This window comes from Cryptomeria japonica, chromosome 3, assembly GCF_030272615.1.
Source record: "Cryptomeria japonica chromosome 3, Sugi_1.0, whole genome shotgun sequence".
Classification (NCBI taxonomy): Eukaryota; Viridiplantae; Streptophyta; class Pinopsida; order Cupressales; family Cupressaceae; genus Cryptomeria; species Cryptomeria japonica.
The window spans coordinates 138412795-138425497 of NC_081407.1; the positions used below are offsets into that span (position 1 = coordinate 138412795).

General features: G+C 36.9%; 1 protein-coding gene across 1 annotated transcript in view; it reads right to left on the reverse strand.

Moving 5' to 3' along the window:
- Positions 1 to 656: 656 nt before the first annotated feature.
- LOC131027331 (3-hydroxyisobutyryl-CoA hydrolase-like protein 1, mitochondrial) overlaps positions 657 to 12703 on the reverse strand; it is a 193523-nt gene continuing 181476 nt past the window's right edge. Inside the window, exon 14 of the mRNA XM_057957350.2 lies at positions 657 to 1134. The gene's annotated coding sequence lies outside the window, so the exon portion shown is untranslated. The remainder of the gene's footprint in view (positions 1135 to 12703) is intronic.

Genomic DNA, 12703 nt, shown 5'->3' on the forward strand with positions numbered 1-12703 from the left:
TTCTCCATCTTCATCAATATATTTGGGCCATTCTCCCTCTTGTTTGACACTCCTTCATCTACTATGTTTCTATCCATTCCATGGCTTATGTGACTCATCCTTCTATTGGAATAGGAACAATGCATTATCTAGAAACCCTTATAAAGTCTTTATCTCTATAGTCAATGGTCCAAACAAGCAAGTAGTTAAATGTGGATCTGTCCTTGCTATAGCAACTCCTTCAACCTCCTCGGTGATAGGTCACTCTTCAAATATTGCTCCAAGTTGGTTCACAAGTTCCTCTACACAACTTGTCTAATCCACCATGTTGATTCCAATTGGAGTCTCCCTTCTCTCCTTGTATGGCTCTAACTTCAAGTCATTAATTCTATCTTGAAAGGCCCATTATCAAATACCTCTCCGATTTTAAAGTGACCAAGCCCTCTTATTTTGAATTTGTCTAGTTTAATTTCATTATGACCATCATATTTATTTATTTATTTATTTATTTTGGTAAAAGTGGCAAGCCACTGTAATATATTAGATATAAGTGTAAAATATTTACAAAAAAATCATTCAAAAGAGCATACCGGCAAGAAAGAACCAGCAAAAAAACCTCTGGTTATAGCCCAGAAGATCCACACAAAAAATTAAAAAGTTCGTATCAATAATGGTTATAAGGATCCATCATGATTTAACAGAGGCATATAGCAATTTCATTTACAAAATAAGCATCTTAATGCAGTAGATTCTTCTCTTACAAAAATAAAGAAATCCAAAAGTTGCACGTCTTCACTATATAAAATTTGGTTTCAACACATCACTCTGGTACTATTCACTTTCTACATCTGACCAAGCATTAGTGCTTTCCTCTAATAATGCTATATCAAAGATGGCTAAAGATAATGAATATAAAGATTCCCCAATGATTTGCCTATGTGACTAAATCCATGATATAAATGGTGAAGTACAATAAAACTTGAGACCACAAATGATGGAAATCCAAACCGATCTTTGAATTGAGTCATCAAAGAGCTCGTTTCTGTCAAACAAACTGCCAAGGAAAGCCCCACATAAACTCTTGCAGAGGTGAGAAGACCAAGTTGATAAAATGTTGTCCACTTATGAGTCACACCAGACAGAGCTGGAAACTGCCTGTGAGGAAATAAAACAAGAGCCAATTTAAGACCAAATGCGCATTTGAGACCAAATGCGCATTTGAGACCAAAAACACAAGCTATGTGGAGGATTATAATCCCGCACCTCTCAACAAAGATCAAATAATTTACAGTTAACACATATAAGATTGCAAACCGAAAGATAATGGCACTACTCAGAAAAAAGCATATTGTGAACTGGATTTTCGCACATGACATCTAATTCTTGTATCGTTATAGTTGCAGGAGATGTTTAAGAACAACCACCAATTTTTATGTGCCTGGGTAATCAAGAAAGCCAATACACTGTGCGAACTTTTTAGTAAACTGATAGAGTTTCCACATTTCACTAATTGGCAGAACAAGGCATGAACGAACAATACTAGTTGTGGGAGTTCGTCAATCTAACACAAGCGATTCATTTCACTGACAAGATGACAATACGTGAAATGACTAGAGAAATCACATCACTTTTGGGCGTTTTAAATGTCCATGCGTTGGGTATCTTAAAAAAGGTATCTATATCAATACTTGGTCAAAAGAAACAATTATTCCTCTGTATTATGTGAATTACACTTAGGTCAAATGCCAAAAGTTGTTTGATGCCATTAACACAACTTCCTCAATCTTCCATAGGAAGAATCGGAAAATCATTCTAAAGTTTAGCCAAAAGCAATGGGTCTTCATGAATATCCTCCTAAGAAATAACTGATCCCCCATGTGACAAATTGCAACCTTGATTGGCTAAATAATTTGCTACAACATTAGCTTCCCTGTAACAGTGAGCAATAGAGTATTGTTCAAATTTTGAAATGATGGTTTTAACGTCTTGCATAATATATTGAATCCTCCAATTTGACACCTCTGAATTCCTGCAAGCTAAAACTATGTTCATAGAATCCCCTTCTATTTTCTTAAGATTTAAAGAATTTTTCATTCGAAGACCTAGTAGAGGAGCTTCTGCTTCAGCAATATTCTTTGTTCCATCCAGAATTCTTGCAAAACCCCCCTTGATGAATCCACCCTTATAACTCCTTACTATGAAACCAAATCTCAATACCCTTGGATTACCTTTTGCAGCTTCGTCAAAATTGACCTTTTCAAAACCTTCAGAAGGCACCTCCCATTTGATTTCCTTCCTATTAATAGGATTAGTCCTATTAATCATTAAGCTCCACTTGAAAGGAAGAGATAGTTATTCCATTGAGCTAGTGCTAAGTTATCCCATGATCAAAAGGGAGAGCTCAAGTTCTTATTCCCTGTCACATGAGCCTTTACTTCTTCAACTATAGATAGTTCCATCTTTGAGATAACCTAATGAAGGTCATTTAATTTATTCCTAAACATTTTTCGAATTCTTTCCCACCAAATGTTCCAAACTAATACAACAGGGGCAATAGTCCACATGCATGCAAAAAATGAGTCAATAAATAGAGTAGGTCATGAATCAAAGACCAGATTTAAAGAAGATTGAAGCAGTGCATACCATTGCAATTTTAATTTAAGACACTCCCAACACTAAGTAGCAAAAGAACAATTAAGAAGAAAAGGATTTGTAGACTCAATAACCTCTTGACAAAAAACACAATTGAAGGGTTGAGTTATTCCTAGTGCACATAATCTAGTATTAGTTAAAATTCTATCTCTAAGTGCAAGCCATCAGAAAGCCCCCCCTGCCTTATGCAACCCTTCACATGTCCAACAAAAGGAATATCTTCTTAATGGGATGTCACTGTCCTTTTGTACAAGGTGATTATATCCTTGTTTTATAGTATAAGATCATGTTGATGACAACAACCAGATGAGTTAATCTTCTTCATTTTTGTAATGGATAACCCTTATCTTTAATTCAGTAAATAGAGTTTGTCTTTGGTCCAATGGAATGTTTGCTATTTGAAAATCCTTCCAAAATGCCCTCAGAACACCTCTTTCTTGTTGAAGGCTGAAATAATCTTTAACTTTATCACCCCATGTCGTCTTATGAATTGTTTTAATTTCAACGAGATCATTAATTCTGCACAAAGGGGAGAATCCATTCCACGAATCTTCCCAAAAAATTGTCTTACAACCATCATGAAGAATCCACGACAGATGAGGAATAAAGAGTTGCCAACAAGATAGCATAAAATTCCACATTTGAGAACCCTATGGAGGATTTGCAATTGTAAAAATTCTTTCCAGTTTCTAAGTATCTAAATATTTGGCTTTTAAAATAGCAGCCCACAAGGAATCATTTTTCTCATTAAATCTCCACAGCAATTTGGCTCCCAACGTCTTATTCCGCTTGTCCATATCATGTATCCCAGCCATACCAGACCATTTAGTCATCCAAACTTTTTCCCAAGCTAGCAAGTGAATTTTGTTTTGAGGTGTCTTGTTACCCATAAATAAGAAATTTTTGAGGATAGATTCAATCTCTACTCTAACCACACTTGGCATTGGCAAGACTGCCATAATGTAATTACGAATTGTTGTAAGCACCACCCTAATTAATAGGATTCTCCCTGCTAAAGATAGCCAACAATATTTCCAAGATGAAATTTTACTTTGAATTGAGGAGACAATATTAGACCAAAAGGATTTTTTATTCGTTTTCTCGCAAAAAGAGGAATACCAAGATATTTTCACAGAAGAGATTCTTGTTTAAAGCCCAAAGCGTTTGATAATCTCACAACAATGTAACGAGAGCAATTTAGAAAAAAGAATTTAGATTTTGATGCATTTATATTTTGACTTGACACATGGCAATACAGATCAAGAACATCTTTGATTACTTTTGTTTCCCTCATAGAAGGATCTCTAAACAAGATGGTATCGTCAACAAATAAAAAATGAGTGACATCAATATTTGAATCCGGCACAATAATGCCTTTCCACAAACCTGTAGAATGTTGTGCTCAAATCAATTTGCTGAGAGCCTCAGCCATAATAATAAACAAGGATGAGGATAATGGATAACCTTGTTGAACCCCTTGAGAAGGTGAGAAAAAGCCTACTAGGCTGCCATTATATTTTAAAACTTAATTGTAAAAACTATAAATTCGTTCATCGAAGATGCTTATCATGCCAGTACGTCATTTTTGCATTGCTTCAGTTGTCCATTGGGTAAGAACCTTTCATCTATCAAGTTTGTGTAGTTCGAAGAGTCATCTGTTTAAACTCTATATCACCTAGTCAATTGTCCACGATAACCCTTAGACCCGATACCATGTATTCAGTAGGGACCATAATGTCTTCATTGTACATCAATTGGAATAGTTTGTCCTATAGTCACTTTCTATGTCATTGTGTCTGCACACATTATAACCAACACCTTTCGTCACAATCTCCTTCTTCAACGTTGCAACACTTGTGACTCCCCAAGCTAAGCACTTTGTTTGTAGACTCTACTTGTCCATTCACTCTTTAGTACTACAGACTTAAAAGGTTACGAATAAATATGGAACTTTGTCATCATTAGACGATGATGTGGTTCACAAACTATTCTCACCAATAATTGGTAATTTCTAGGGGGTCATACCTATTGATGTGTTTTTTATGCACTTCATACAAAGAAGAAAATACCAAGTATTTTATCCTCTTGAACAATTTTTTCTCAAATGCTAAGCTTTGTGATTAAATGAGATGACTCCAAGGTTTATACTGTCAAGTATTGACACATGGATAACTCAATCGTTTAATGTGATATTGCTAGAATCACAAGAGGACTTACATTATGAGCTACAACTGGAACTTGGATGTATCAATCATGTAAGAGACTATGAATGACTTAGTCAAACTTAACCATGCTTTGTTTTGCCATGCAAGGAACAACTAGGCAAAGCTAGTGCAATCTTCGAAGGAAAGATAATGGTATTCAAATCACTACTAAGTATCATCAACACCATCAAAGACATGCATATCAATTAGTAAGTAGCAATTAGAGTTAAGCTTATTTTAAAAGATTAGGCCAACCATACACTACAACTTATAATCAACAAATTCTAAATGGTATGAACTTTAGAGTTTCACAATAAACCATCCACAATAACTTTCATCCATCTAATCAACATTTAAACAAATCAGAAGTAGAAACCACGGAAAATGTTGAATCAACACATGAAATTCACCATATATCTAATGAAAATAATATGCTTCTTACATCAAAGCCTTGGCAACAATCTCCTTTTCTCCTACTCTACTCTAACTGCTAACTTCTTCTGCTATCAAATATTGATCAACTCCTAAATATTAACCCCCTTACATATGAGGAGAGAAAACCTTATATAGAGATCCCTTTACCAATGAATGGCCACGATCAAATTCAAATCAATTGCCAATATTACATGAGAAAACCCTAATCAAGATTGGCCAAGATTACATGAGAAAACCCTAATCAAGATTGGCCAAGATTACATGAAAAACCCTAATTAGGATTAGTTACAGCTAACTTTATATTACATTTAATGCTTGACCAATGAATTGATTATAATATATATGAGACGTCCTTCCTTGAATGAGCACCAATGAGTGATGAGACATGTGGTAGTTATCCTCATTCAATGGGTCAAGTACATTGAATCTAGACGCTTTAACTTGGAGTGATGAATGGAGGTGAGTTGTCACCACCTCGGCTACCTGGTTGCCTTGTAACTCATCACAAGTGTGTGGTTCACTACTCTTGGCCTTGATCATTGTATTGATGATTGATCTTTCATGCTTCTTGATGAAAGTTTGCTCCTAAGGTCGTCATCCTTGTAGTAGGTGCAATGCTTGATGTCATGATGTCTCTCTCTTGCATTAATCAATCTTCCTTGTGTTTGTAAGGCAAACCCTATGTATTGTTGTATAATGCTGAGAAGCACTGGCCCTAATCATCATTTGCACTAGAATTGATTTCTTGACTTTCATCATTCATATTGCAATTTTCCCCTTCACACCTTCTAACCTTGTTGAAGTGTTGTTGAGTGTTTTCCTCTTTTGTTGCAATGTTTCGTTGAAGTGCTTGCAACTTGTTCCTTCACTCTGCTTCTCCTATGCATCGAACCTAAAAGGCAAACATTTATGAATCAAGAACCATATAAGCATAATAATAAAGTATTTCACACTCGCAATGCATCCTTAATCATGCTTCCAAATATTCTTTCAAAGCTGGAAATGATTGAGTCTCACTTTGAAAATGATGTTCTCAATTCTGAAATCTGATTTTGAATGAATATCACCACTGAAATTTACCTAATTCTGAATGTAAATTTTCTTCACCAATCAATGAATTCCAAAAACTTCACCTTATATCATGTTGGTTCCCAAAACCACAGATTGGAATACTTAAGGGTTTGCCAATTCCTCAGCTAATCCAATAAGCTTTGGCCAACAAACAGGGATGGTCGAAGACCAAATCCCTCTGCACTTAAGGCTCCACTGAACCTAGGCGGGTATACCTCTTTCTCCCAAGCACACAAAAGAGATTGTTTAAAGTGGATTTAAGCTTTTTAGAAAATTACAAAAACTCTGTTGTTTTGCAATTTATGCTTTATTTAGTGCTTTAAGTAAAATGCGTTTGAAAAGAAATGAAAATGATTATAATGGTATATTAAAAATAAGAATACTTTCAGGACTTGAAAGAAATATGTAAAGATCAATTCATATAGAAATCAGGAAGAATGTTTCCTTATCAGTGACCTTGAATGCATGACCAACCAGAACCTTAAAACATGAAGAGCAGACCAGTGCCTCTATCCAGGGGTATTTATGATACTTTGTGGACAGAAAATCCTATCAACTCCTAAGACAATATTAATTATCAACTATGAAGGTTTCAGTATGTGTTACACAACAATGAATAACCCAATATCACTTTTAATGTAACAGCATGTGAAGGCACATCATAGTAAATCATGTAACAGATTTATCAAGAGGACAGAATAACTCATCAACACAGAAGTATGCACAATACTTAGGAAAAGAAACAATGAACCTTCATATATTAATCTTTAAGAGATGGTTTCATACACAAGCTGCACCTGACAATAATCCATTACAATCTGTTTTGCATAAAAGATACCTCTTTGTTCTATAGACTTCCCTAATACATATAACTTGCAATCCTGCCAAGCAATATCTGTTTTCTGAGTCCTACCCCTTATCATACAAAATGACTCATTACAAATATACATGCTAAGAGATACGAATGGAAGGACGCACCCTTCCATTATCCTAAACAATTAACTGAACAATAACTAAACAGCCTAACTAAAACACCGATTTCATTACAAACACAAAACTAAACAATGACTTAAGGTTTTCAATCCAGCCAGTGTCTGCACTTCTGAATGTGTCGTAAATAGCCTGGGTCTTTGTAAATTGTTGAGTTGAAGATCGCATCCCTGGCTGCGTTCTCGATCATGTAAAAGTTCTCGAACTAGTCAGTCGTGTCATTCATATCAAGGATATCTGTTTTGGCAATGGCTTGGGCTGCACTAAGTAAAGACTTACACTCAGAAAGCCATATGGTCTTATCTTTAATTACTCCTGCATCATCTACCAAACGGGGAACCCCACGTTGAACAATCTGATGGCATTCGTCAAATTCAGACTTCAATTCCTTTGTAACTTCCTCATGCGTGGCAAGCAAACCCTAAACCTTCTTCTTCACCTTTTCTCTAGTCGATGCATCTTGTAACCGCAAGCTGAGTCTATCTCGAATTCTGGTGTGTGAAACCATATTGTCCATGTTCATCTGATATACACCACGAAACTCGTCCAACACCTTCTCCATATTGTCATATCTCTTACTCAAGCAGTGTCAACCCTGATGCTCTTCATCTCCCTCTTCAACTTAGTATGCTCATAAGCTAAGTTTTCAAATATCTTCTTTCATTGACCTCCTGAATCAGTAATTTGAGGGATCGGATGGCCACTCATCTTAAGGGTTTCTTCATATAAGGCCTTATATTTATTCTTCTCTGTTATTTCGTGTTTCATCTGGGCCTTGTTGACTTTTGAAATATTAATACCTATGTCGGTTGTGATCATAGGATCTACCTCTCCAACTTTTAGGGTCATCATATGACCAAAACCTTTATCCATGTCTATGTTTTTTGGCCTTTTATTAGGAGGGTATAAGGCCCACAGCAACATTTCTTCCTCATTTGGATCGTACCTTGATCCAATAAAAATGTCTTTACTCCTTGGATATTCAATTTCATATCCTTATTGTCCGAGTTCAACAAAGAATCAAAGATAAACAAGGCACTCAGGTCCCAACCTAGAAACACAATTATTCCAACCTCTACTAGTAGTTGCCTCCCCTTTTGTGGGGTCATAGTCTCAACTTTTGTGTCGATATCTTCCTTCAACCTCTTCTTCATTTTTGCCTCATTTTCAGGGGTGATATTTGGCATTGCTTCCCTTAATTTCTTACCCTTGAAATGGTATAGGAAAGATTTGAACTCTTTAGACTTTATAAATTGATCATCTGACAGAAAAGAAACATGCTTTGTCATTCTTTCATTTGTTTCTGCATTCAGTGCAATGATGAGCCTATCATGTGCTTCTGGATCTATTTCTTTCATAGGTGCCCGGAGCTTGGAAACAACTTGGTTCTCCCCTGAATCACTTTGGGCTGGTTCTTCCTCCATTTTTTCTAATCTCTGTCTTCTCTCCTCTAGTTTTTTCTCCAAGGTCTCCATATCATCTGCCAGCTCTTCCCCCTCCTTATTTCTACACATGTCTTCAAATGCATCCTCTTCATGAAAATAATCTCCCAGCTCTTGCCTCTTCCTGCTTGCATGGATGTAACCCTCAGGATCATAGTGTGTTTTGGATATGTGCTGGAACTGGTTGTATTCATCCACCAGCTTCCTGTCAATAACTTAATATGCTTTGGTAGACACAACTTTAAAATCCTGGAAATGAAGTGTACGAGGGAGGAAAGCTTGCTTGTGTGCACCTCCAAAATGCTTAGCATTAGAAACACTTAATTGCCTTACAATTTCCAAAAAAGCAATCCCGTCTGGTGCAGGCTTTGGTAATACATAGGGATAACCCTCAAATCTGTAACATCAAACAGAAGTGAAGTTTTGGCATGAGTACCAATCACCCCAATTGTGATTACCCTTTGGAGTCTTGTGTTCGTGAGGCCTAAGAAACTTCTTAACATCCTCATTAAATGATCCCTACAGAGGCTCACCAAAGAGCAAGAAAATTGGTTTAACAAAGAATTCCTCAAATTTGAGGTAATGAGAATTCACATATCTATAATCCTAGACAGAAACCCACAACTGCACTAGTTGATCCTGTCCATTCTTCCCTATTGTATTTACATTCAAACCCTTTGATCACAATCCCCTAAATCTCCCATAAAATAAAATAATATGCATTAACGACGAATAATGCTTGAAATGCTTGTCTGGATTATCTTTCAAGTTCACAAAGCCTTCATGCAGTTTGTCTACCAGGTACGAAGCAAAATCAAAATCTCTAGGCTCATGTCTCTGGATATCTGCTGCTAAAACCAATGGTCCTATGTTTGCCACATCAAGAGGTTCAACTCCTCCAACCTGGCCACAAGCCATATATGTATACTATAGATACTTCTTGAAAATAGTCATATCATAAGGAGGACCATCTTCCTCTATCCTCCCCTTTTCTACTTTGTGGATAGCGAGGTTCCAACCCTGATATGTAGTATCCAACTTTCTGTATTCCTCTTCCAAATCCACAAATGATAAAGGCGCATTTCCCTCTAGATCCATTCCAAAAACTTTCTGAATTGTGGTGATTGCAAATTGAACGAAAGCAGTCCCATCAAGCAACAAAATGCATAGTTTGTTTGCATCATAATGTCTTACCAGGAGCTTCAATAAGTCAATATTTACAAATACATTAGGTACCACAAGTTTACCTAAATCGGTGCTCCATGGGTTTGAAATTGGCATAGGCTCATCCCTGCGGAGGTAATGAAAGAGAAACAACTCGTGCCCACGCACTGTTGTGAGCACATCTCCAATCTCTCTGTATTTGTCCTCCAACTGGTCGCAAATAGGCAAATTCACCTTAGCTCTGCGTGACCTAGCTCCTGGAGAGCCCATCTGATCTATCATATCCTGGTTAATTTTCTTCGAGCTTCACCGACTTCACCCTTCGATTTTTTCGTCGTGCTACTGGATACTTCAATAACCTTTCGCTTTCCTTTTGAGCTTGACCCCTCCATCTCTGTAAATTTCTTTACTCTATGCTCAGTAGCTCTGAATATTTTCTCAACAAACACCTGATATCTTTTGCAATAGCTCTGTGTGAAATGTTGTTATGCAACACTGGTTATATATTCCAAGAAGTCCAATCTTGTACTTAATTACCACAATCTTGATGGATTTGCTTCGTGTGGCAACAAACCTACCCAATAGATGCATTTAATGGTAGCCATTATGTCAATTTTTCACATCCAGATCTCCAACGGCTAATCGGTGAGACTTTTCCCGATGATTCAATTGCTTGGCGCCATTTGTTATGACGTTACCACTTTTCACCTTCTGATCGGCACAAGCTATCCCGACCAACTTATCAGGTCTCGGGATTACAATTTTCTTTCTATCCCGATGGTTCACTTTATCCCGATGAGCACTCCTTCAGCTTCGGCTATGCCTTTTGATTTAATACTCCATCGGCATAACTTTCTCCGATGCTATTGCCTTCGGTTTTCTTTTACTTAGCCTATCGGGTATCGGCATATCTCATTTTATTTCTCTCCAATGCCCTGATGATCTCAGTATACCACTCTGCATTTTGACTAACGCCCCTGCATTATCGACATAACTCACTCCGAAGGACTTCTAGCAACTCACCATCCACCTTAACAGTCCTATCGAGACTCAGCATAGCATAAAATTTCTTCTTCCGATGTCCTAATGAGTCCCCAGTTAATGTTACTTTATCGGTATCGCCTATGTCGATATCAGGGGTTGGAATAGCCTTTTTCTATTCCTCCCGAAGTCCCGATAAGTCTTCGATGCACCTTTATGCTTTATACCTCTGGGTCTGCTTTATCGATATAGGTAATACCGATAGTTCTGCCCTTCGATCCATTTTTGGACTACTCCAATACGGTTCTTTTTTCCGATGGGCCCGCCTTCAATTCCCCTCAGTCATCGGGTATCGAGACAGACTTTTCGCATTACTTCCGATCTCCCGATACTATAAGTCCATAATCCACTTTGCCTCATCATTACAAGTCACACCAATGGCTTCATAGGTTATCGGTGTAACAATTTCTCCGTTTTACCAATAAGCCGATATATGTTGATGGAAGACAACTGCCTTCTGCTTCATCAAAACAAGAAATCCCGATGGTATGACTTTTTCGAGAGCGTGCACCGTGCTGATTATTTTTTAAGTGCTCTAGTGCATCTGCCTGTTGTTTCATCGGGATAACTTATGCCGATAATTGAAAATTTACAATCCAACACAAATGAGTCATCCATCCTAAATATTGGTGATCCCAAATTTTCCCATAGGGCCTGATACATACCAGAAGGCAATCCTAGATCATACCATAATGACTTCTCTGCTGACAAGTTCATTTCCATAATGGATTCCTTGTGCAGTCTATACTTAGTGCATGCCCTTAGTGTGCCCAAGTGATACCTTGATACTCCTGAAACAGCTGATCTTTTTAGAGAATTTTACCTGTGCTAATAAAGCTCCTACACATACAAACGAGCAATAAATGCTCACATGATAAAAGAAAAAGGCCTGCATATAGCATAAAATATTTTGTAATAATATGTGCTAACATATCAGACCTAGGATGAACGAAATAGTCTTACACCTCATCCCCTTCAGTTCTAAAAATTAGAAAGTGTAAAATTCCGAATATGATTGCATTTATTTATAGTCAGATTATGATTATACTTGTCCTAAATTCGCACATATGCTTACTCTAGTTCATCGAACTCTTTTTAACTAATATGCTGGTGAAATTCACTACGAATAGGAGTTCACTTTGATGTTTGAAAATGAAAATGTAACACTTCTTTAAACCTTTTCACACTTTTGAATTTAAATCCTTAAATAATCAAGTAGACCTGGATACTTATTAATTAAATTAAAATGATTTTATGTCGACAAGGGTTAACTTCATTCATTTTAATTTTCAAACCTTGTGTTTCTTCTTCCAACAAGGCCACCTTAGATAGAAATGTGTTGAGCCTATTTAGGGATGTTCTAAGGATAAATTTGAGGGCTATTTCTAGACTCTCAAGGACAAAATCAAGTCGGCCAAAGGATCTCATAGATTTTTTTTAATCCTTTTGAAAACTAGGTCATCCGAAAAAAATAATTATAAGGACACATATAAATAGGTGTTTTTGCACCTAACCTCAAGCACAATCCACCTTCACACTTGCCTTCAATCCTAAAGCTCTCTACTCTGCTATTAGTGAATTGGGGCGGCCTTAGGTCTGCCTATAGGTGAATTTACGCCCTACACTACAAATTAGGTTCATTGTGATTTTAGGACTGATTTTAGATGAATTAGGTTTGCAATTTTAGGTCTGGCCCTAATTCCTTCTTCCTCATTTTGATCTTCC